Here is a 27270-nt window from a genome sequence, read left to right on the forward strand (position 1 = left end):
TAGACAACAGCAAGGCACAAAATAATGATCCTATGCAAGATACCATGCACATGTTAAATACAAACAGGAAGGCCAGTGTCCATAGCACAAGGGGAGAGTCCAACACAGCAGAGCAACAGGGCCAGTGTCCATGGCACAGGTGAGACAGCAAGTACATGAGAGGCTGCACAGGGGAGAGTACAGCACAGCAGAGCAACAGGGCCAGTGTCCATAGCACAGGAGAGAGCCCAACACAGCAGAGCAACAGGGCCAGTGTCCATCGCACAGGGGAGAGGCCAACACAGCAGAGCAACAGGGCCAGCAACACACCCAGGTTGTAAACAATGGTCAGGAGTAGCATACCTGTATGAGGCATAGGAGTATGAGGGGGATGTCAACTCACTCCTGGCTGTCATGCAGACTTGGAACTGTCTGTGTGTCAGGGACAGTAGGCCCACTTGACTGAGGTGACAGAGCCCCAGGTGATGTGGGGCTAACAGTGGCATTGCAAGCTGGAGGGCTGTGTGGACCATGTGGCATAGTGGCACGTGGAGGTGGAGTCATGCAGACCTCTGACACAGTGTGGGTGGGAGAGGTTTGAGGGGTGCCCTTCCACTTCTTGGGAATATGAAATGGCTTCCCTGTCTTGGGGCTGATGGGAAGTGGTGATGACACAACAGGAACACACACCAACTGTCCCACAGCAGGTGCAGACACTGGCACTACCTCTGGTGATGTGGTGGATCCTGCAGAATGCTTGGTCTGGCTACGCCTCTGGACCACCTTATCCTCTTTTCCAGGTGTTCCTCCTAAAGTGCCCTGCTTTGCCTTTTTCCCAGGTGTACCCCCTACAATGCCCTCCTTTCCCTTTTTGCCAGGGGTGGTCTCTACAGTGCCCTTCTCTCCCTTTTTGCCAGGGGTGATCTCTACAGTGCCATCCATACCCTTTTTTTCCAGGGGTGGTCTCTACAGTGCCCTCTTTTCCCTTTTTGCCAGAGGGTGTCTCTACAGTGCCCTCTGTTCCCTTTTTGCCAAGGGTGGTCTCTACAGTGCCCTCCTTTCCCTTCTTTTTGCCAGGGGGTATCTCTACAGTGCCCTCCATTCCCTTTTTGCCAGGGGATGTCTCTACAGTGCCCTCCTCCACCTGCTTCAATGTTCTTGGAATTGGGGTTGATGTGGTGGGTGGATGTGTCCCTGTGCTCTTTCTAGGTGTACCCCAGACATGCCACACCTCCTCAGTGGGCACAGACACGGCATGGGTAGGTATGTATGTTTTTTCAGTGACAGGAGAGTCTTTTGCTGGTGATGCTTCTGTGGCATCTGAGCCTGATGTGTATGTACCTCATTGCTCTTTTGGCCTTGCTCTTCCCTGACTGGCTCTTGTCTGTGCATCCTGGGGTGGCCCTGCTCTTCAGTGGGGATGGGGTCTGTGGGTGGGTGTGCTTGGTTTGTGTCTGTTGTGTGCTCCTTGTGCTGTATCATTTTGGAGATGCTGGTGAACCGTGGTCACTGTCATCTGATATGGCCACTGACTGGGGGTGGATAAAGGCACCTGAGCTGCAATGGGAGCATGTGCCTGTTGAAGGGCAGACGTCACTGTGGATGATAACGCCTGGACTGTACGGTGTAGCCCACCCACATCTGAGTGTATGCTCTCCATATATGCCACCACCTGGCCTAATTTCTTGTCATGGTCTTTGAAGGCATTGAGCAGGGCGGTCTGGCCCACACATAGCTGGCGCAGGAGCTCTACACACTCTGCACTGAGGGCAGCAGGGGGGACAGGTGCAGGGACAGCGATGCCAGGTGTAAATGTGACTTGTTCCCTCTTAGTGACACGGATACGGGCAGCACCAGCGGAAGTTGATGGGAGGCTGGGCACTGGCCGCTGGGTGGTCGATGATGATGCAGACTCCCCATCCCTTGTGCCTGCCAACATGAATGCATCCCCGCTGGCATCAGATGATGTGCTACTTTGTGTCTCAGCCACATATTCCTCCTGCATACTTCGGTCCCCCTCAGATGCGCTGGTGGGCTCTGTGTCACTGGCCTCCGCTGCAGCTGTTTTGCTACTCTCGCCACCACTGGTTTCTGGCTCATGTTCCTCCGTGGTCTCTTACGAATCTGCATGAGAGAGAGATACAGGGTTGTGTAAGTGTCATCATCTGGTCACACAAATTCAAATAAATGCAGTACAGGAGGGGCCCAAACCTAAATGGTAACCACCACACCCTGCAATCACTGTGCGGCAACACACAACATAGACCACAACAGTGCCTGTAACACACAACTTGCCCTCCCCTCACCTAGGGACTTGATGTGGATACAACACTTATTACCACTGGCAGACCTTCAGCGAACAGGAAAGGACAACACATACATCTATAATGACATTGCAGTCCACAATGATAGTTAGGCCATAGCAAACACCATCTGGTAATCTGGGGCACATTGTTTTCAGATGTGTGGGCCTCGACGATGATGGTGCATGCAAAGTAGGCATTAATGAAGTCACACTCAGAAAGTGGACACTGCTGTTCACCCCATAACAGATTCCCCACACTATCCCAATGATGAATGACCATGTGGAGCCTAACACATCTGGCAATGCGAAAGTACAGAAGGGAGGATCAGCTCATTAAGGCCAGGGTGGCCCAATGCCTCATACAAGCACACATCCCAGCAGCCACTCACATGACACAGCACAGCGCAGCAACACACGCACATCACATGGGTCCCCGGTGCCACAGGCTCTGTACACATGCATCCACTCCCAGCAAAAGGCACCCTCCCCAGATACTCACCACCCCTGCCTTGCTGGTGATGCTCCTTCAGACGTGCATCCGGGTCTGGATGAGTCACTGCCAGGATGTGGTCCATCAGTGGAGTCATGCTGTGCCACGCCAAATGCCCTGTGCGTGGTAGCATCCCCAAGGTCATCTTTGCCACTTGCTTTGCCAGCCGGCTGATATCGTCCCATCTATTGTGACAGTGGGTGCGTCATCTATTCGATACCCTGAGGGCTCGCACCTTTGCAGCAATGGCCCTCCACACGGTCCTACGCTGGTGTACCTTGAGCTGCAGGTATGAGAGAAAAGACAGGTAAATGACCAGTTACACAGTGTCAGGTACCAACAACTATCAGTACAGTAGCAAGACATAGACTCAGGACCAATTGTAACCTCCCTCCCTCCAAAACTGGGGCCCACTCACAAGGGCACTCTGCATGGCCCAAACGGATGTGAATGCATGCACACATTGGGGCATTGAGGGTCCATGACAAGCTCACAAATGCAGGATGCATCAGCACAATATGCATCGACAGAAGTGTGTAAGTGTGCAATTATACAGGTCACAGATGGGCCATATCCACTATTCACTGTGAAGGAACTGCAGCAAGGAGCATGTAAGTCTGGTGATGTTTCTTGTTTGGGTGGGCAGGCACTGGACCTACTCCCTGGGTCACACTGAGTCAGACAACAGGGGCACACTGAAATATTCACACAATCAATTACTTACCTGGCACCTACATAGCTGACATCCGGTGGCTCTGTATGGCTGACAATGGACCTACTCCCTGGGTCACACTGAGTCAGACAACAGGGGCACACTGAAATATTCACACAATCAATGACTTACCTGGCACCTACATAGCTGACATCCGGTGGCTCTGTATGGCTGACAATGTAACACACCCCACTCACACATACAAGTACAGGCATGGAAAAGAGTGACTTTGAGACACACACACTTCCTCGCTCTGGAGACAGCTTGTCTGTCAGTGTTTGACTCAACCCCACACCCCCAGGCATATACTGCAGCTGCACAACTACACGTCTGGCACCCCCATGCCCTACAGCTACCTTCATGGTGACTTACCACTACATTGGGTCCACCAGACAGCCTTGGGTACTGTGCCAGCACCTCGTCTACAAGGACCACCAGCTTCCCACTTGTGAATGGACTGGAACGGATCTTCTCTGTCCTTGCCATCCCTGTGGACATGGAACACCTGTGGTGGAAGTGAGTGGTGAGGGGTCCCAGGCAGCAGGCTCTTGAGGCAGCAGCAGGAGAGGGTCCCAGGCAGCAAGCTCTTGAGGCAGCAGCAGGAGAGGGTCCCAGGCAGCAGGCTCTTGAGGCAGCATCAGGAGAGGGTCCCAGGAAGCAGGCGCTGTAAGCAGTGGAAATGTGAGGTTCACTCCCACAGATTTATAGCCCCCTGGGCTCGTTTGTAAGCTGAAAAGCTGATACAATTGGTTGTCCAGGTCTGCCTCCTTTAAAAGCATCCAATGACCGCCTCCGCGGTGGCGGTGCACACCTTCCGCAATTTTCAAATCTGCATCATGCCACCGCGATCATCACTGCCATTGGCTGTAGGCAAGGATCCATGGATGTGATTCAATGTGTGGGCCAGTGGTGCGCTACCGCGATGGTGCATCTTTCAAAAGCATCCAATGACCGCCTCCGCGGTGGTGGAGCACACCTTCCGCGATTTTCAAATCTGAATCATGTCACCGCGATCATCACTGCCATTGGCTGTAGGCAAGGCTCCATGGCGGTGATGCACCGCGGGGGCCCTGGGTGGGCTACGGCGATGGTGAATCTTTCAAAAGCATCCAATGACCGCCTCCGCGGTGGCGGTGCACACCTTCTGCGATTTTCAATGCTGCATCATGCCACCGTGATCATCACTGCCATTGGCTGTACGCAAGGCTCCATCGCGATGATGCACCGCCAGGGCCAGGCGGTGGCTACCACCATTAAGGTGGCGGATTATACCCACAGCCATCTACACATGTCTCCATGCGAATGGCTACTGCACTTGTGAAGGGGGTGGTGCTGGTGTCACACCTCTGGGGCCAGGCGGTAGCTACCGCCATTTTAGTAACATTTACTGGCTATGTCCATCGTGAACACTGCATCAGTACACAGCAGCAACATGGTGAAGGGCACATCCTAGTACACACAATGCAGATCTTCCATATCATCCACAGCTGGACGCACGATCTGTGTGACGCACTTTGGTCTGTGATCCCTGCCATGTTATTTATGCATTTGATGGTTGATGATGCTTGACACTCTTAAGCTGGTGTTAATGATGTTGAAGAAATCAATGTGTTGTGGGTCAGTGCTGAGCTTGTCAAGGCCTGTCTCACTGTATGGTATCGTACCAGACTGGTGCTTTCACATCAGCTTATGCACACAACTGAAATGTTTCCGTCTACTGTAATCATTGTGTTGTGGATGTGTGCAGAGTTTACATGATGCATTGAGGTGTGACAGGTACAGCAGACGGGTATGATACAGTCATGGTCATTTTAGACACATTGGCGGAGTTTTCAGCACCAGGCGTGCACATGTGAAATGTGTGGTTCAGTATGTGTGCATTCAAATTGACCTATGTGTTGTTTGTGGCACTTGTGTATTTTTAGTGGAGAGATGTGACCTCTGTGTTTCTCAACTGGCCACCCATGTATCCTGGTGTGCCATGCATATCTCGGGGCAGTGCTTGTTTTGCCATGACATCGTTGATGGCGAGTGCTGTGACCATCTCATGATGGTTGTCACTGACATTTGCACATTTACATCTCAACTAGGAGGAGGCCAAATCTCCTACGTCACCTGACAGTGCTGGAGGACATTCCGCCTCGGCAGACCTACACGGAAGACCCTGTGTGATCTTTTGGAGCCCACCTGCAGCCTTGGCACCACTATCCAACAGCATTGCCGCCCACATACAAGCTGATAGCAGCCCTCCACTTTTTTGCAACTAGTTGCTTCAAGGAGACCGTGGCCAGCACTGGAATGTTGCAGCCCATGTTCAGCCAGGTGCTGAGGGATGTTCTTGCAGCCATGATGCGATATAAGAATCACTACATTAATTTCCCTAGGGGAGCAGATTTGGCCAGTGTGCAGGGTGACTTCTATCCCCTTTGGCACATCCCCCTTGTTGTTGGTGCCATCGATTGCACCCATGTAGGTCTGGTGCCACCACAGGCAAATGAGCACATTTTTAGAAATCGTAAACATTATCATTCTAGCAATGTGCAGGTGGTGTGCCTTGCGGACATGACCATTTCCCATATGTGTGCAAGATTTCCTGGCTCTGCACATGATTCGCACATCATGAGGAACAGCATGGTGCCCCGGATGATGGAACATCTGCATCCCGAGCGTGCTTGGATTGTGGGTGAGCATGCCTACTGAAATGGCGTGCTGTGTGTTACCTGCTGCACTCTGGCTGTGCAACATTGCAATGGGTGTTTCTCATTCACAGGTGACTCAGCATTTCCAAGTCGGCCATGGCTGTTGAGCTCGCTAAGGAATCCCAGGACCCCGGGTGACGTCTGGTACAATGAGGCCCATGGCAGGACCTGATGTGTAATCAAGCAGACTTTTGGCGTGCTGAAGTCAAGATTCCGCTGCCTTGACAGGACAGGAGGTGCACTGGCATACTCGCCTGGGAAGGTCTGCAAGATCGTTGTGGCATGCTATTTGCTGCACAAACTGGCCATCCACAAGGGGATCCCCCTGCTCATGGACGATGGTGAGGAACCAAGGCCACCGCCTGCTCAAGGACCTGAGTCCAGTGATGAGGACAGTGGAGAGGAGGAAGGAGTTGACCTGCACCAACAGCTCATTGACCGCTACTTCATTTGAAGGTGGGTGACGAGGTATGACTTGTACATTGTCTGGTGTGGTTGCTGTTGATGTGAAGGGCTATGCGCGGATGTAACAGACAGGCACATGTGGAGTGACCTGTATGTGAAAATTTGTCAGTGACATTTCACATGTGACCATATGCAGGGCTCTGTTTGTTGACACTTGCTGCACATTGTGTTGTCTGCCTGTACAGTTATGTTGATTTTTGGTGTTGTGTTATGTCTGTGATAGCACACTGACGCCAGTGACTGTTGTTCTGTTGTGTCTCCCTAGGTGCTACGGAGTCATCCTGGCCTACCTAATGTACATCTTTTGTATACATCATGGACATTTTGCAGACAGTCAAAATAGCACTAAAGACAAGACTGCACAAATTGTAGTATGTAAGGTGTTTTATTTACAAAGTTGACATGTGAGGGGTGCGTGCATTTTCACATGTAGGTGGTGAAGGAGCAGTGAGTTGACAGTCATGGTAGATGAGATGCAAGAGTAGAGACCACATGGATGTGGTGACCAAGTCCAACAGACATGTGGAAGGAAAGTTCAAAGCGTCAATGCAGTGGGGAAGAGGGTTGCCATCAGGGATGGCTCTGTGACGCGTGTGGCAGGTGCTTTGCCTTCAGAGACTCCCAGGCTCTTCCTTGTATGCCCCCTTGATCTCTTTGGGGGGGGGGGGGCTGCTGCTTGACCAGCGGCATCTGAGGACTCACCCCTCTCTGTGGCCGCAGGGGAGGATGGTGCACTGTCATCCTGTGGCACAACAAAGGGGGGCGGAGGTGTTGTTTGGGACGTTGGCCTGTCCCTCAGTAACGCCACTTGCTGGCCCATGAGGTCCACCATCTGTCCTGGGCGGTTGTCAATGGACCTCATAAGCAGGATGAGCTCCCGTAATAGTTCATCAGACCTGGCACTTTGTCTCTGGACCTGTTGGTATGCCTCCACAACTCTGGTGAAGTGATCCAGAGATGGTGTCCACTCCTCCTGAGGTCTGGGGGTGACCCTGGCTCTTCTACCTGCCCTGCTGCCACGGCCCTGTTGCCTCACCACTCTGGGTCCACGCACACTCTCCCTACCCTCCACAGTTGTTGGTGTGGCCTGGTCATCCCCTGGGACAGGGAGGGTGCTGCAGGTGGTACTGGTGGTACTGGTGGTGGTGGCGGTGGTGGCAGCGGTGGAGACAGAGAACGTGACTGTGCTGTTGTTGTTGCAGCAGACCTGGTGGTGGGGAGGATGGGGTCTTGGGACTCTGGGTCTGTGGCACACCAGATGGGCCCGCCTGGAGCTCATTGTCCAAACTGTCCTGGGAGTCAACCTCAGAGAGTCCATGTACCAGGTGGACTGGCTCTGCTGGTCGTTGTGGTGGTCCTCAGCAGTGATTTCTTTATCACCTGTGGATTAGATGGGTAATGGTCAGTGTTGGGCACTGTGCAAGTATTGTGTCATCTGTATGTCATCAACTGTACACTACACAATTGTGAAGGCAACACTAGTATTATTCATTGCGAAACTGTGTAATTTCATGGTGCAGAGGAAAATCATTTACTCATACATGTCAGGTGTCAATGCATTGCATGCAATTGTTGCTGTGTGTAGGGATGCAGGTCCCACACACACACATCAAGAAGAGTGAAGATGGCTACCTACCTATTAGGTAAGTGTGGACAGTGCAATGGCTGACACATGCACCTGGGTGGGAGAGGCCTCCATGCTGCTGGAGTGTGTGACAGGGGAATGCTGAGAGTAGTGATACAGGCCTCCCACCCCCAAACAGTCCTCCAATACAAGATAGCTACCTACCTGTTAGCTGAGGGAGAACAGTGCAATGGCTGACACATGCTCCTGGGTGGGTGAGGCCTCCATGCTGCTGGAGTGTGAATTAGGGGCATGCTGGGAGTGGTAGTGCAGGCCTCCCTCCCCCAAACAGGCCTCACAGTGAAGATGGCTGGCTACCTGTTTGGTGAGGGAGAACAGTGCAATGGCTGACACATACTCCTGGGTGGGAGGGAGTGCTCCATGCGGCTGGGGTGTGGGGCAGAGGGCATGGTGGGAGTAGTAGTACAGGCCTCCCACCCTCAAACAGTCCTCCAATACAAGATGGCTAACTACCTGTTAGGTGAGGGAGAACAGTGCAATGGCTGACACATGCTCCTGGGTGGGAGGGAGTGTTCCATGCAGCTGGGGTGTGGGCCAGGGGGCATGGTGGGAGGTGTGGAACAAACCTCTCTCCCCAAACAGACCTTCCAGTGAAGTTGGCTACCTACCTGTTAGGTGAGGGTGGACAGTGCAATGGCTGACACATGCTCCAGGGCGGGTGAGGCCTCCATGCTGCTGGAGTGTGAATTAGGGGCATGCTGGTGTGGTAAATATTAATTACCGTCCTAATTTCTATGCAGGTAAGTACTAATAATAGAATAACTCAATCGGAAAGAAAGACGCAGAGTCCGTGGTGTTAGAGTTCTTAGGGGTTTTATTCCTTAAAAAGGAACGGTTCTTGAACCGGATATCGGGTTCTTTACACCACTGGGGTTCAGGAAGGGATAGAGCAATGCTTTATTGACAATAAATAACTTTTATACTTAAATCATATAATGCAAACCAATACAGTAGGCGTAACAGCTGAGAGAAACAAGATAAGAGCACACACGTGTTAGCAATATGTAAGCAGAAGGCGTGAACGAGGCATGTACATAGAGGTGTGTGCTAGAAACGTCACATGAAAGTGTCACAAGTGGGTGGTTACATAGCAAAATCTTGCAATGTCAGCAGAAATCTGAGATCTGGATGCGCGCGCAGCTGCATGACGTGTGATTGACGTGAAGCAAGAGGGTGCAGGGGACTTGACATTTACACTAGAGGAAAGAGACAGAAGTCTGGCATGTCAGATCAACTCGTCCCTATATCATATCTGATATCTGATGTTTGGGAACCATATTATCTAGAAGGAAAAGGTCTCTTGGGCAGAGGCTATTCTATACTGACTGTGAGTGCGTGTATAAGCGTCTACGTGTCTGCATGAGATGCGAGGGGGCATGGGCCTACCATGGTAACAGGAGCTATGAATTACTTGCACGGAGACAGTAAGGCCTGACCCTTTGCTCTGCAGCTGAAAGGATGTTTACTTGAGCTAGTAGGCAGGAATGTATTTTCGAGGAGCGGAGCAGATAATTCGAAGGTTGAATGCAGTCTTGGCAGGCAACAGGCTGAGCTAAGCACCGTTAGCCGCGCAAGGAGTAAGGTAAAGGTCATGGATACAGAGGCAGCCCCAGGCTGAGGCATTCAGAGTCAGAAGGCAGGAAAAGGCTCGATGGCAGAATTCAGGGCCTACTTCGCCTGGGCTGGAAAACGTGTAAAGTATACTACATAAAGACGTTGGCAAGGCATACTTAGGAACGGAATATTCAACCCATTCATGGTGGATCTGAAAGAGGACATGTTAACGTTGGACGCAAATGTATTTGCGTCTTCATAGCTGGCACAGGAGGGAAGTTACATGCACTTTAAGCTCGTACATGGAGACGGTGGGGTACACGTTAGGGAACATTTCTTGACCATAAAATTTATAGTTCCTCATTCCCTCCTTGTTCCCTACGGACCCTTCATGATATATCGATCCTCATGAATCGATCAGTCTGTTCACGTAACATCATTTGCTCTTCTTTCTTCTTTTCGCGTTTTGAGAGGAAACTTGAATGCGGAATACATGATGTGGCGCACAGCCCACAAATCGCCGGCCCACATTGTAGGCACAGGCAGCAACTGAATACTATGAGAAGGGCAATGCCTAGGAAGGATAGGATCTTCCATCCCCAAGCGGTCAACGTTGTCCAGAACCAACCGGACCAAGTCCAGGTACCTGGATTCTGATGTATCAAACTTGCAATTTTATGAAGACGTGTGATAGCTTTATATACCGTTGGCGCGTTTTCTGGAATGAAAACACAGCAACTCGACCCGATGACCTTACAGGCTCCGCCCCTATCTGCTAGGATGACGTCAATAACAAGACAATTTTGAAGAACAACAACCCGCATGGCAGATTGCTCCTCTGTTAAGTTGCCTAGAGCGGAAGTAGTTTCATTCACTACTGCTTCGAGGGTTCTAGTTAATTTTCGTATCAGTTTACTATTGAAAACAGCACCTAAGTAGGGGAAGAAACCTTTATTGAAATCTGTATATTTCTCCCATGCCGTTTCAGTGTAGTCGACAATCGGGAGATCTCTTCGGAGTCTATTGTTCACTAGATTTGTATTTCTGTGGTAATCAGGAGGGGCTAGGAAAACAGGTGGCAGAAGCAATGCAATGTAACAGGTACCATCCCAATCTGGAGGTAAGCGTATGTATGCGGTATGGCCACAAACAAAATAGGAATGACGAGTAGCTCTAAATGTAGACTTGCCTTGATCACTGAATTCGACTACAGTAGTACATTTACTATGACCTAAGTGTACTGAACCATTCTTTCTGACACATAGTTCACCTGTGACTGGTAATACTGACATAGCAGGGAGAACTGGCGCAGCTTCGGATTCAACAGTAAGAATCATGAGGTTAATTGTATAATTACCTAATCCATATACTTCGTTTTCTAGATCAGTTCCTGTCCTAGTGGGAAGTCCCTTCTTGTCAGGGTAACAGGCTTTAAGCAAAACTAAGTTCAGGTTTCCCCAAACCCAATTTCCTTCGAAAACAGCAATAACAGAATCTAAAGAATTAATTAATCTAAACCATGCACCACAGGAGCCATTGTGAGTGAACGGGTATGGAAAGAGGGGCAGAACTCCCTTGTATTTCTGGTAGGGAGGGAGTCGGCCACATATCCAACAGTTTGTAGCATTATTAGTCTGATGGGAGTGATGTAACATACTAATGAATGTGTTGTTGCGCAGCGCAAGTCTGTAAGATAACTCATGTAAGGGTAATTCACTAAAAGAATGTTCGACCGTGACATTGTAAGTAGATTGGACACGCTTGAAGATAGGGTAATACAGATGCAACAATATACTGGCAGCAATTATCAGAAGGCTTAGAAAAAACATAACCAATAATATCACTATACAGTGACTACGAAGTGATTTACAATATGCACGTTTCTTGAGTTGTCTCTCTCTCTCTCTCTATCTCGGTCTAGGGGATACATGTCAGAAACTAATTTAACCGATTCACCTAGGGGAGGACTTAAACAATTAAACTGTCTGACTTACTAGACCGCAGCTTTAACTTATACTCCTCTTGCGGAGTTTTCTCTTTCATGGGAACTTTAAAGTCACTAGAATCGGGACAGTCCTTTGAGGGGGTGGAAGGGTCAGTCTTTGGCAACAGTTCATTAAACTTTTTAATGTGACTTGTATGGATCCATCCTTTGCGGCCTTCCACCTTAATTGCGGTCCTCGTGGTCAGAAGGACGAGCTTCGGCTCCTGCCAACGGGGCTCCAGCGGACTCCTCCTATCGAAATTCCGGATTAATACAGTGTCCCCAGGACGGACATCGTGTGGCTTCACATCAGTGTTGTCGGGAAAGGCTGCGGCAACCTGTGAACGACATGATTGGAGTGCAGACATCAAGGAGGCAAGGTAATCTGTCAGCATATTACAGTCAACATCAGTTATTTTCTTAGGCATGGGCGTCCCCCACATATTTGGTGGTCTGCCAAAGACCACTTCATACGGGGATAGTCCTGATCTCGAATGTGGGACCATTCTCATGTAGAATAGTGCAACTGGCAGGGCGACTATCCAGTCGACCCCTTTCTCTTTACATATTTTAGCAAGACGTGTTTTCAGTGTCTGGTTGTGCCTTTCTACAAGGCCAGCTGCCTCGGGATGTCGGACGCAATGGAATTTCCACTGGTATCCTAGCAAAAGTGAAACCTGCTTCATGAGCTCGGATGAGAATGGCTGTCTGTTATCTGAGTACACGATACGAGGCAAGCCGTACCGTGGGAAGAATTCTCGAACCAGCTGCTTGGCAGTGGTCGGGGCAGTGTAATCTGGGACTGGATATGCTTCGGTCCAACGGGAAAGTGCACAAACAACTACGAGGACGTACTTGAATCCTCGACAACGTTCCATCTGGATATAATCCATCTGGAGGACTTCAAAAGGGTGATCAGGAGGATGAAATCCACCTTGCTCTACAGGGACGCTTTTACCTGGATTGAACTGACAACAGATCATGCAAGTACGCACTTTCTGTTTTGCTGCTGCTCGTAAATGTTTGTTGTACCAGAGATTCTGTAAACTGTCTAACATAGCTTTTTCTCCTAGGTGTGCTGGACTATGTGCTGTATTTATTATGACTTGAACCATAGAATCGGGGAGAAACCATGTAGATTTTCCCTTCGTCATCCATCCCTGATCTGTCTGGATCCCTCCTAGTTCAGTCCATTTCTTGATTTCATCTGGAGTAGCATGTGTCTGGATATCGATTACATCTAGTGTGGGATCCCGAACTGTCATACAATGTGTCGGCACTATGATCTCTGTTACATCAGTTGTCTGAGTGTGAGTCAATGCTGTATGTTTTGCTGTTCGATCTGCCAGGTCGTTACCCTGGGAAATAGAGTCTGTAACTTTAGTATGTGCTTTACACTTCATGATAGATATGCCTGAAGGCAGATGTATTGCTTCCAACAGTGCTTGAATGAGGGGACCGTGTTGAATCTTGGCACCGTGAGAGGTCAAGAAACCTCGTTCTTGCCATAACACTCCGAAGTCGTGTACGACTCCGAAAGCATAACGTGAATCGGTGTATATGTTAACATTTCTGTTCTTCGCTAGTATACAGGCTCGGGTCAGAGCAATAAGCTCTGCTGCTTGAGGGGACAGTGTATCTATACGATGTGTTTCTTTGACTTCAGTTCCAGTAGTCACTGCATATGCGGCTACTAATTCTCCTGTGCTTGTTCTCATACATGAACCATCCACGTAAAGTGTCAGGTCTGGATTTGTCAGTGGGACATCTGTTAAGTCTCGTCGGGGCTTTGTTACTGCATTAATGATCTCTATACAATCATGCAGGGCTGAATCTGTCATAATCGAAGGTAACAATGTTGCAGGATTTAGAATGTTACAGCGTCTGATTTCTATGTGTGGCTGGAATAGCGTTAATTCATAACCTGTCAGTCGTGCTATAGTCAGGTGTTGAGTCTGTGTTCGGTTTAGAAGGACTTCTACAGAATGTGGAACTTGTACTGTCAATGGATGTCCTAATACTATTGAATCGCTCTGTCTGATTGCTAGGGCTGTCGCTGCGACTGACTTTAAACACGCAGGCAGGGCTTGAGCCACTGAATCCAATGTACTTGAAAAATAAGCACAAGGCTTATGTGAACCTGCTTGATCTTGTGTGAGGACAGACAACGCTGTACCATCACGTTCTGTAACAAAACGTGTAAAAGGTTTGCTGTAACATGGTGTCGCTAAAACTGGTGCTTGACATAAAGCTTTCTTTAATTCCTCAAAAGCCTGTGTATGTTCCTGAGTCCAAGGGAGGGCAGTCGAAGTCGCTGCCTCCTGTGTTGTCAACTGAATGAGTGGTTTAGCTAGAAATGCATACTGAGGAATCCATTTTCTGCAGTACGAGGTGAGGCCTATAAAGGCCCGCACTTCCTTTTGTGTCTGGGGTTGTGACATGTCTACAATTAACTGGATGCGATCAGGAGTGAGCTGTCTCCCCACTTTGGACAGCAAGTGACCCAGGTACACAACTTGCTGAACACAGAATTGTAGCTTCGAAGGAGACACCTTGTGTCCCTTGTCGGCCAGAAAATGTAAAACTGTCAGTGATGCTTGTTCACATTCGGGTTCACTTCGTGCGGTGATCAGCAGATCATCGACGTACTGTAGTAAGGCTGTGTTAACTGGCATTTGGATACTGTCAAGTTGTCTTTTCAGTGCTTGACTATAGATGCTGGGGCTTTCTGTGAATCCTTGAGGTGCGCGTGAAAATTTGAAACTTCGACCATTTAAACTGAATCCGAAGAGATATTGGCTCTCTGGATCAATGGGTACACTGAAGATGGCGTTCTTGAGGTCAATTACAGTGAAGAACGTCGCTTCTGAATCAATAGCAGTCAATAAGGATGAGATGTCGAGAACCACAGGATACTGTGGGACAATGCATTTATTCAGTTCTCGTAAATCAATCACCAGCCGATATACTGGCGGTGCATTGGGATCAGTACGTTTAAGAATCGGAATGATAGGGGAATTACAGACATTGGAGTCGGTTTCTACGACCACTCCTTGGGCAATCAGCTCTTCAATGATTTCCAGTAAAGCCACTACAGCATCGGGTGTAAATGTAAATGTAAATGTAAGGTGTTTTGTAGCGCGCTCAATTACTACCGGAGTATCCTGGCGCGAATGACCGCTGGGGAACCCGTCCTGGCTTTCCCTGTGAGATGGTCCCATGCTGGGTATCTCCAAGGTGAAGCCAGGCATCCCCGGCGTCTGTGGGGGGCCGTTGTAGCGATGAGGCAAGCTTAATGCCCAGAGTTACCGAGTGTGATCACTGCCCAAAGTGGGCACCGAGGCGAGAATTATCAGTCCGCTGACCCTGGTCCTCGACCCTGCCGCGTCGGGAATCGAACCCTGGTCCCGGGCCGTTCTCAGCCTCCGGGTCTGCCGCCTCTAACCAGTGAGCCACACCTCACCTCGTGGTAACTTGTATTGTCTGATTCGTGGTAAAACAACTCCTGGTTTGAGTGTAACACGGTATGGTGTGATGTGCATGCAACCTACATCGGTTGGGCCTTGTGCCCACAGGTGTTTCGGAACATTTTTCAATCTGACATCAAACTCTCGTAAAGCATAGTGACCCTTAAAGTCACGCAGAAAAAGTCTAACTCCTTCCGGAGAACAACATATCACTGCTCCTAGAGCCTTCAATGTTTTGATACCTAACAAGTTTTCTGGACATGATTTCCTGAGTAACAAGTCTGTAACACGTGATAATGGACCTACTGCTAGGGGAACAGGTTTCGAGACTTCATTCACAATAGGCTGTCCTGAAAAACCAAGGGAAACATTCTGTGAGCCTGAGAGGGGTGCCCCTGGGACTTCGTCATGGCTTATTGTTGTGCGGCTTGCCCCTGTGTCAATTAAAAACTTTCTGTCTTTTCCCAATACTTGACTGTGTACATAAGGACCCTCTTGATCTACAGGAATCTCAATAAGAGGCAAGCCAACCTCCCTCTCTAGGCTGTTTCATGTGTATCGCTGATAATCGGGGTAATCAGATTTGGCATACTGGCACATCTGCTGTGAAACTTGCTGCGTCGCGGCAATGGGCTGTGGCTGCGGTTGTGATGCCGCAGTGGTCTGTACTGTATGTGGTGGAGCATGCTGCATATTCTGTGAAGTCTGTTGCTGGGCCTGGTCTTGTCTAGGCTGACGCGGTCTTTCTTTAGTTTTACCTGTTGCTATGTTGTATTTCAGGACTGAACATTCATGTACGTAGTGACCTGGCTGTTTGCAGTAGTTGCATGTCCCTTTAACGGGAGCTGCTGGATTACCTGTCTGGGTCGCTCCCTTCTTCTGACCGTCGGTTGGAACCGACTGGGCCACTAACATTTTCATTTTCGTGTCTTTCATACGTCTCTGTTCGTGATCCTGTTCTTCTCTAATTCTGTTCTGGTGATATTGTAAAATTTACAGCATCTGGGATGGCGTATTTGCTTGCCATGTACTTTCAACTTTATATACACGGTTCTTAACTTGTGTCAGGGAGTTCTCGACTAATTTTGTTACAAAAAGATGTGGGTATGACTCGCTACCTGGTTTCAGGCCACTATTAATAATGAAACATTTCTCGAATCTTGAATAGAAGTCACTAGTATCTTCATCGTGTTTCTGTTTGCAGGCTGAGATTGCGTCCCAGTCTTCCTTTTTAGTTGTCAATAATCTTGGCAAAACCTGTACTATTAAACCTGGTAATGCTTTAGCTTTGTCCCCAAGGCCTACCCCTGGAGTACGACCTTTTTCCTCGTCTTCTATTTCAGTCCAGATAATCTTTTTATCTCCCACCTCCCATTCCTTTTCCTTGAGTTTCTCGTAAATGCCGGTGGGCAGCAGTACTTTTAACAATTTCATAATATCCGTATACGTGTAATCTCCCATGAGTAACATGTCTTTTAGTTCTCGGTGAAAACCTGCAGGGTCTTTATCATGACAGGGTACTAGTTTCTTCATTTCTAACAATTCCAATTTTGTTAAGGGTGTGTACACAAACACACGTTCCAAGGTATTATCGGCATTCATAACGGTGTACTTCTCGTAAAGGATTCTGTCTGTCAAAATGAAACATTTTCCTTTCTGGGGGCGGAGCTGAAACATATTGTGGGCCTAAGAAAGCGTTATATCTGCGCCGTTGTTCTAGAATTATTTGAATTAACTTGGTACTTAGGCCTCTCCATCTATTCATAAGTAGCGCTTCTAATGTATCAGGTAAGGGACCTGGATCAGAATGTTGTTGTCTGTATAACGTGATGAGATGCTGAATCATGTACACACCAGCCAATTTCTGCTCGTCTGGGGAAAGATTCAGAAATGTCTGTGCTACCGTATCATCATTGTATGTGCTAGAATTGTCAGCCCATAATACTGCTGACCGAGCTAGTTCTTGTTCATCCATAGAATTGAGTACATGGTACCCCATTTGTTCTCGAAGAATTTTGTCGGTACCCTGAAACAGATATTCAGGAGAACTCGGTTTTGTTATGCCAGAGAGAAAAACTCTCTTGCTTTCTGGGCGGATGCCTTTCCTAAGGTAATTTCCCTTACCTACATATGCTATTATTTCTTTAGCCGTGTCGGGTTCTTCAGGTTCGTCCTCCTCGGAGGAGTCATTCCTACCGCTTTCTTTTTCTTGCTCTTTTTCGTGTATTTCTATTACTGCTTTTCTGATTTTCTTGTACATGCTTGCTATACTATTTACTTTATCATGGTTTCCGTCGGCTATATTTTGACCCCACCTGTTTAGTGCTTCCATCTCTTCCTGGTCTACTCCAGGCCTGTCTCGTTCTCTTATTAAGCAATTTATGAAGAAACGTAATATACAACCTTGAGTGTCAGCTTTCTGGTGAGCCAGGGCCTCTTTAATACTTTCAGGATCTTCCCCGGTCTGGACAAAATGATATATTCTATCTAGGTGTTCAGTCATTCCTGGAAATAACACTAGGTAATCTGCATCTTTTCGTAAACGTAGTGATGCTAACAACATTCTATCGTCTTTACCAGGTACGGGATCATATCTGCAAAATGGAAGGGGTTCTTTAAGCATGTCTAAACGTGGTGATTGGGGTGTACGTTGCTTCAACATGTCCCTAAGGTTTAATCTGTGTGTTGCTGGCGGAGTCTGGAATCCTCCTGTCGCACCTCGTGGACCGGAGGCTTGAGCATTGAGTGTCTGTGGAGTCGGTATCTGTATCTGAACTTGTCTCTTACTAGGATCCGGCGAAAACGGATTTAGTATATTAATCTTAGGTGTGGGAAGTGGTGGAGGTGGAGGAGCAGGTGGAACAGTCTGTCGAACGGGTGGACTTTGTTGCGGAAATGGCGGGACACTGTCTTGGGGCGGGTTGCCACCTCCGTCACCGTCAGTAGGCGGTACGCGGGCACGTGGATTAGTGTAAGCGGGAGCTACATCGTCTAGATAGGAGGCAAGAAATATGTCTTTGGTGGTCCTGTGATTTACTTTAGTTGGAACCAATGGTGGCGGCAGATCCTTCGGTATTTCTGACGTGGCTTCAGGCAAACCCTCAGCCACTAAATACATGCCATTTACAAGATTGTTTCGCATGCGGTCTACTTGTTCTGCTTTTACTCGGATTCCTTCATTAACTAATTCATTTTCTCTGACTTTATCCGACTCTTCTCTACGTCTGTCTTCTTTTCGGAGTGCTTTTTCGGCACGTTTATGTGATTCTTTACGCCAAAACTCTATGGCATCTTTCTGAGATTGTCTGGCTTTCTTTTTCCATAGGGCTTCTTCTACTTTCATGATGCACTCGGCATCCCATGTTCCTGTAACGGGCCATCTGTGTCTCTCTTCTAGGTGCTTGGTATAATCGGCCCATAAATCTAGATACAGTATGGCATCTAAGCCATGCTTGTGGTACATAAAATTTCCAGGAGTGTCCCTAGGGGGGATAGGAATTTCTTCCTCTAGTATCCCTTTCCTAGTTCCTATCTGTCTTAATTTATTGAACAACGGCATCTTGTTACTTACTACTGGATACTCGATACTTGTTGCTTACTCTGAACACAGCTAGTTACACAAAAACACAGGAATGTACAGTAAACAATCACTCATACCACGACATTAATCACATGAAAACATTTTGAACACATATGACTACCCTTGATACTAGATGTACTGCTAAACAGTACAGATACACTGCCTAAAACAGTGCAGGAACTTGAATGCCTGATGTACTGCTAAACAGTACAGATACACTGTCTAAAACAGTGCAGACCGTGTTTGTGTACCCAAACCCGTCTTTACCGGATACATAAATGCACCCGTCTAGATGCGTCCCCAGCAATGGTACTCACCGGGAAGCACGGAACAGAAGGCCTCAGAAAACTCGACTGGACTGGACTGGACCGGACTGGACTCGACTCAACTCGATACGTCAAAACTTCGGAACTTCGGAACTGGTGGGCCTCTTGACACCTCGGACCTTGCTTCTTTCGGCTAGGCTCTGGTCGGGATCCTCCGCACTCCTCACCGCCTCGTATGGGTGCTGATCACAGTCTCCGTCACCTCCGTAGGCCTGAGGGAGCTACAGGAAATCCTGCGGGTACGCGTAATTGTCCGTCTTGACTTGTGGTAGGGGGCAAAGGCTGCAACGCACCAACCGGCGCGTGGGGTGGGGGAGGGGTACCTATTCGGGCGCCAAAATAATGTGGTAAATATTAATTACCGTCCTAATTTCTATGCAGGTAAGTACTAATAATAGAATAACTCAATCGGAAAGAAAGACGCAGAGTCCGTGGTGTTAGAGTTCTTAGGGGTTTTATTCCTTAAAAAGGAATGGTTCTTGAACCGGATATCGGGTTCCTGACACCACTGGGGTTCAGGAAGGGATAGAGCAATGCTTTATTGACAATACATAACTTTTATACTTAAATCATATAATGCAAACCAATACAGTAGGCGTAACAGCTGAGAGAAACAAGATAAGAGCACACACGTGTTAGCAATACGTAAGCAGAAGGCGTGAACGAGGCGTGTACATAGAGGTGTGTGCTAGAAACGTCACATGAAAGTGTCACAAGTGGGTGGTTACATAGCAGAATCTTGCAATGTCAGCAGAAATCTGAGATCTGGATGCGCGCGCAGCTGCATGACGTGTGATTGACGTGAAGCAAGAGGGTGCAGGGGACTTGACATTTACACTAGAGGAAAGAGACAGAAGTCTGGCATGTCAGATCAACTCGTCCCTATATCATATCTGATATCTGATGTTTGGGAACCATATTATCTAGAAGGAAAAGGTCTCTTGGGCAGAGGCTATTCTATACTGACTGTGAGTGCGTGTATAAGCGTCTACGTGTCTGCATGAGATGCGAGGGGGCATGGGCCTACCATGGTAACAGGAGCTATGAATTACTTGCACGGAGACAGTAAGGCCTGACCCTTTGCTCTGCAGCTGAAAGGATGTTTACTTGAGCTAGTAGGCAGGAATGTATTTTCGAGGAGCGGAGCAGATAATTCGAAGGTTGAATGCAGTCTTGGCAGGCAACAGGCTGAGCTAAGCACCGTTAGCCGCACAAGGAGTAAGGTAAAGGTCATGGATACAGAGGCAGCCCCAGGCTGAGGCATTCAGAGTCAGAAGGCAGGAAAAGGCTCGATGGCAGAATTCAGGGCCTACTTCGCCTGGGCTGGAAAACGTGTAAAGTATACTACATAAAGACGTTGGCAAGGCATACTTAGGAACGGAATATTCAACCCATTCATGGTGGATCTGAAAGAGGACATGTTAACGTTGGACGCAAATGTATTTGCGTCTTCATAGCTGGCACAGGAGGGAAGTTACATGCACTTTAAGCTCGTACATGGAGACGGTGGGGTACACGTTAGGGAACATTTCTTGACCATAAAATTTATATTTCCTCACTGGGAGTGGTACTGAAGGCCTCCCTCCCCAAACAGGCCTCACAGTGAAGATGGCTGGCTACCTGTTAGGTGAGGAAGAACAGTGCAATGGCTGACACACGCTCCTGGGTGGGATGGAGTGCTCCATGCTGCTGGAGTGTGGGACAAGGGGCATGCTGGGAGTAGTGATACAGGCCTCCCACCCACAAACAAGCCTCCCAAGCAAGTTGAACACGCATCACAAGCAAGATGGCTTCTTACCTGTTAGGTGAGGGAGAACAGTGCAATGGCTGACACATGCTCCCGGGTGGGTGAGGCCTCCATGCTGCTGAAGTGTGGGACAGGGGGCATGCTGGGAGTAGTGATATAGGCCTCCCACTCACAAACAGGCCTCCCAAGCAAGTTGGACACACATCACAAGCAAGATGGCTTCTTACCTGTTAGGTGAGGAAGAACAGTGCAATGGCCTACACATGCTCCTGGGTGGGGGAGGGCTCCATGCGCCTGAGGTGTGGGCCAGGGGGCATGGTGGGAGTAGTGATACAGGCCTCCCACCCCCAAACAGGCCTCCAATACAAGATGGCTACCTACCTGTTAGCTGAGGGAGAACAGTGCAATTGCTGACACATGCTCCTGGGTGGGTGAGGCATCCATGCTGCTGGAGTGTGGGAGAGGGGGCATGCTGGGAGTAGTGATACAGGCCTCCCACCGCCAAACAATGCTCCAATACAACATGGCTACCTACCTGTTAGCTAAGGGAGAACAGTGCAATGGCCGTCACATGATCCAATGTGAGTGAGGCCTCCATGCTGCTGGAGTGTGAATTAGGGGCATGCTTGCAGTGGTAGTGCAGGCCTCTATCCCTCAAACAGGCCTCCCAGTGAAGATGGCTGGCTACCTGTTAGGTGAGGGTGAACAGTGAAATGGTGTTTGGGTTGTGAAAGGAAGTACATATCAGCGTGTTGTTTGGCATTTGTTTTTGTACTTACCAGCCTCCATTCCCCCGAATACTCCTGTGAGACTCTCAGGATGCAGTATGGAAAGCACCTTCTCCTCCCATGTAGTGAATGTTTTCGGTGGGATGGGAGGGCCACTGCCAGTCACATTCGCCAGCTCCCAGTTCTTGCTCCTCTTCTCCTTGACAACCCTCTTGAGATCATGCCACAGCTTCATGATCTCCTTCTTGGATCTTGGGGTGGTCCCTACTGCATTGACTCTTTATACTATCCTTTCCCACATTTGTGTTCTTGTGGCTAATGGGGTCTGTTGGAACAGGCTACCAATCAGCTGTGGCTCTACTCTGACAATCTCATTGACCATGTTTGCCAACTCACCCTCTGTGAATTTGGGCATCTTCTGTGAGGTCATGGTGTGTGGTGGTTGAAGTGTTTGGGGGTGCAGGTGTGTGGGTGGCTGTTGTGGGGTTGGTGTGTGAGGTGGGTTGTGTGCTGGGGGATTGTTGATGCTGGTGTGATGGTGATAGTGATGGTGGTGGTGGTTGTGTGTGTGTGCTGTGCTCTTTTGCCTCTCCTGTCAGATGTGGTGTATGGCCTTCTCTTCTGGAGTCTTGCAAAGGATTGTGGTCAGTGAAGGGGCTGGTTTTATACTCAGCTATGTGGGTGTATCCAAGTGGAATTTGGCTGTTAGGTGTATTTTGGGAGTTGTCCTGTGCTTTTATTTTTGGTTTGCATAAACAAGTAATTGCCAACTTCACCTTACTTTTCACCTCACAATTGAGGAAAACAGACCAAAATTACATATAGTCTGTTTGGTATATCTACTTGATACCTTTTACTTTTTGTTTAATTATTTTCAAGTGTTTTTTGTTTGAAAAAGACACAAAATTACATAAAACATTTTCAACATGAATTCACTAAACGAACAATTACATTCCACATTACATATATAAACACTGCATAAATCCACATTACATATATAAACACCGTATTATTTTTGTCAACAACTAGATTCACAGAATGATCTCTAGTTCTAATCTAAAAACATAGGGCAAAGTAAACATTTGGATACTATTGTTCAACAAACAGCAACTTAATGCATTTAAATTTATCAATATCATTTAGTATGCTGCAAATTAATGCATTCCCGATTTAAATGCTGACGCGTTTCAAACCCATTCTGTCACTTTATGGGTTATCATCAGGGCTCTGTCTCTTTTGTTTGTCTGAATTCCAGCTTGTCGCCGGGCTTGTCGCCGGTCGTCTGCTTAACAATTCACTTGCTAGCTCATATGTTTCTTTATCTTTTCTGTTCGTTTTCCACGTGATTGCACCCTTATCGATAGTTTGTTTCGTGGTATATTCAAGTACTTGTCTCAGTTTGGCGCAATCATGCGCGGGGTGCTGCACGTCTCGGCTTATTGGGTTTATAAAGTTGAAGGGTTGATCCTGCGTTTCCCTCCTTTCTTTGATAATCAATCAATCAATCAAAGACATTTATAGAGCGCACTACTTACCCGTAGGGTCTCAAGGTGCTTGGGGGGGGTGCCGTTACTGCTCGAACAGCCAGGTCTTGAGCTTCTTCCTGAAGGAGAGGTGGTCTTGGGTCAGGCGCAGGTCGGTCGGGAGGGAGTTCCATGTCTTGGCGGCCAGGTAGGAGAAGGACCTTCCTCCTGTCATCGCTCTTCGGATGCGGGGGACGGCGGCGAGGGCGTGGCTGGCTGATCGGAGGTGGCGTTTGGGAGCGTAGAAGTTGATTCGGTTGTTGAGGTAGCTCGGGCCTTGATCGTGTAGGGCTTTGTGTGCGTGGGTGAGGAGACGGAAGGGGATTCTTTTGTTGATGGGGCGCCAATGCAGGTCTCTCAGATGTCCGGAGATGTGGCTGTTTCGTGGGATGTCGAGGATGAGTCTGGCTTAGGCGTTCTGGATCCGCTGGAGTCTCTTCTGGAGCTTGGCGGTGGTTCCGGCGTAGAGGGCGTTGCCGTAGTCCAGTCGGCTGGTGACGAGGGCCTGGGTGACAGTCTTCCTGGTCTCGGTGGGGATCCACCAGAAGATCTTCCGTAGCATGCGCAGGATGTTGAAGCACGACGAGGAGACGGCGTTGACTTGACTGGTCATGGAGAGGGAGGAGTCCAGGATGAAGCCCAGGTTGCGTGCGTGGTCCATCAGTTTGGGTGCGGTGCCCAGGGCGGGGGGACACCAGGAGTCGTCCTAGGCGGAGGGCGAGGAGCCCAGGATGAGGACCTCTGTCTTGTCTGAGTTCAGTTTCAGGCGGCTGGTCGTCATCCACTCGGCTACATCTTTCATCCCTTCGTGCAGGTTGGCTCTGGCGGCGGCGGGGTCGTTGGTCAGGGAGAGGATAAGCTGGGTGTCGTCGGCGTAGGAGATGATGTTGAGGTTGTGTTGGCGTGCGATGGCCGTGAAGGGGCTCATGTAGACGTTGAAGAGGGTGGGGCTCAGCGAGGATCCTTGAGGGACGCCGCAGATGACTTTGGTGGCCTCTGACTTGTACGGTGGTAGGCGGACTCTCTGTGTTCTTCCGTCGAGGAAGGAGGTGATCCATTCCAGTGCCTTCTCCTGGATTCCGACGTTGCTGAGGCGCTGCACTAGGGTGCGGTGGCAGACAGTGTCGAATGCCGCGGAGAGGTCTAGGAGGATGAGGGCCGCTGTTTCTCCGTTGTCCATCAGGGCTCGGATGTCGTCGGTGGCAGCGATGAGGGCGGTCTCGGTGCTGTGGTTGGCTCGGAAGCCAGACTGTGAGGGGTCGAGGGATCCATTCGTCTCGAGGAAGGCGGCCAGCTGTTTGTTGACGGTCTTCTTGATGACTTTGGCTGGAAACGGGAGGAGCGAGATGGGGCGGTAATTCTTGAGTTCGGTGGGGTCCGCTGTAGGTAGTGCTTCGTGCGTCAATAAGACGCTTGTCTTGCTTTACTGCTTCTCTGTTCCTCTTTGCCGCTAGTCTCCTACTTGTCTTGCGTGCCGAGTTTGGATCCACTTAGTCTTTTGGCACTTATTTATTTCATTTGAATTTTTTTAATGTATTTGGGGGGCATGGCTACTTTGATTTGTGCAATGTTTGACATCACTGCAGAGTTTTTTTTGCATCGTTTGCCATTTTTTTCATGTACCTTCCGCTGCAGTGGCTATACTGCAGCTCTACTGCTATCTCTCCTATTCATTCCTGTGTGCGACCACGGTGGTCGGAATCAGCGGTTCCAACCGCGGGACCCTCGGGATATCCTAATTTCCCGTGCGGTGTATCCGCTTTCCTTGCGGCGGGTTGTTGTTTTTCCGCTGCTTTTGTGACTGCCGCAGATGGTTTTTTGCCATCACCGCCTGTGTCGGGCGGGTTTGGTAGGCCTGCTACCGCCGCAGTCGGTCTTTTGTGGCGGTTGATCCTAATTTGCCCGCCGGGTTATCCGCGGTCCCGGCGGACGGTTGTTTTCCGCCTCCGTGGCGGTCGGGGTGATTTTCCGCCCGCCATCATAATGACCCCCAAAGTGTTTGTAAATCTTGGTGTTGTGCAGTGCTTGGTTTCTTCCTAGCTATATTTGCAATATATAAATACGTACATATATCTTTTTTTCTTACCAACGGTGGCTTAGGCCCCTGTAGAATCTTTAATTTTTGATAAAAAAATCATTCACTACATCCAGAATATGAATCGATATACTTATTTTGTAATGTTATTTGAATTGTAGCTTGACCTGACATTTAAAGTGTTTATAGTTTGTCAAACATATATATGGCAGTTGTTAAAATGCCCTGACAATAGTCACGCTGAATTGTTTAAGGGAAGGGATATTATTTGCTATTGAAAATATATTATCCATATTAACTCAGGTAGGGTTATCTCAGCTTCTTTGTGCTTTTTGCTTGATTTCTATCTTCGAAAAATCACAGTTTGTTAAATATATATGTTAAGGGTTTACATCTGGATGCTGTCAGGCATGAACTTTTGAAATTATACCCTGTTGTGCATATTTCTCAATAATGTTAGATGGAGTAGCCTTGCATAAATGCGTAGACACCCTCTAAATATCTTAATGCCATTAGAAAAATTACACATGGGAGTATGTGATAGGCAATGTTTGTCCTAAAGAAAAGGGAGAGAGAGAGAGGCAATGCCTGATGTTCGAAGGGAAAGGTGTAGAGGTATCGATTCTTAAAGTAAAATCTGGGACTCAACAAAACCAGTGCTCAGATTTTCAATGCATGGCTGCAAATGTGCTTATGACATTACAGAACAAATAACAAGGAGCTATCTCAGCGCTGCTATATAGGGCATGCATTATTCACATTTATCATTCGGTGGAGGGTGGCCATGTGGTCTCCCGGGAGAGGGGGGGTGATCATGGGATTTATTAGTGTGGTGACTTAGTGCAATGACTACTAATCACTTCTCCCCTAATTGCTTATCTGAGTAATGGTAGGCTTACTTTGCAGTTTTGAATTATTTCTTGTTATCATTTGCAAGGGAAAAAGTATTGTTTACTTGAAATCCACCTCATTTGAAAGCACAGTGCAAGAAAATATGTGTTGTTTATTTTTCCAAATATGTACGAAACATAGAAATGTGATCATATATGACCAATACTGTCTAGAATCTTTTCAAACAGAAATGGCATGAGTTGTGCAATGTGTGCAGGCAGAGAGATGGGTGAATGTAGTTTTATTTGTCATTTCTAGAGGGCTTTATTGTGAGTCAACCGAGCAGCATTTATTTTGAGATGATTCTTCCAGTGAATATGCAGACCATAGAGCCAGCTGAGCACTTTGGACACTGCAAGATTTTCGTAGAGATGCGTGCACGTTACAGAAGGATGGGAGGAATTGCTAAAGGCCGTGGAGATAAACAAGGTGGATGTAGAAGAGGCTTAGACTAGAAGGATGAGGTGCACTCATACATGGAGGATTAGGGCAATGCTACAGGAGAATAGGATGGTTTTATGCTTTCCTTAAAATCAAGGGGCCTGGGGGGCGTGGCTTGGCGCCGGCTAAGATGGCGGTGTAGTCCGAGCGCTCCGTCACCGGCCAACTCTTCTTCTTTTACAAGGGGCATCATGTCGGTGATTTTCTGTACTTTGAACGTCGCTACGCAAACCGGAACATGAGCTGCATTTGGCGCTCTCGTTCTTCCAGTCTTCTGCGGTCGAGCGGAGGTGTTCTTTGAAGGCTTCCTCTCGCTGCTCCTGCCGCCATTTTGCGCGCCGGCCGAGAACGCAGCGGCGGCCAGCACATCAGCGCATTTCTTCGTTAACCCAGCCCTCGGCTCCCGCGGATGACATTTCACCTCATCCTCAGAAGTGCTTTATCTACAAAACGCCCATGGTAAGCCTTCTGCAACAACTCTATGAATTGTTTATTTTTCTTCAAACTTGACATGCAGCACGTTATGAGGCATTTGCAGATTATTGTCATCTGAGACTTTTAAATACCAATATTCCACAGAGACTCTTATTTTTGCCTCCACTGCACTCAATTTTCAACACTTCACAGGAGCTTTCTTAAATGCAGTGCAACGTATGTTTACGGCTTCATTATTACACCCCTCAGCTACTACTTTCTACG

The sequence above is a fragment of the Lissotriton vulgaris genome, chromosome 3_2, assembly GCF_964263255.1.
Source record: "Lissotriton vulgaris chromosome 3_2, aLisVul1.2, whole genome shotgun sequence".
Classification (NCBI taxonomy): Eukaryota; Metazoa; Chordata; class Amphibia; order Caudata; family Salamandridae; genus Lissotriton; species Lissotriton vulgaris.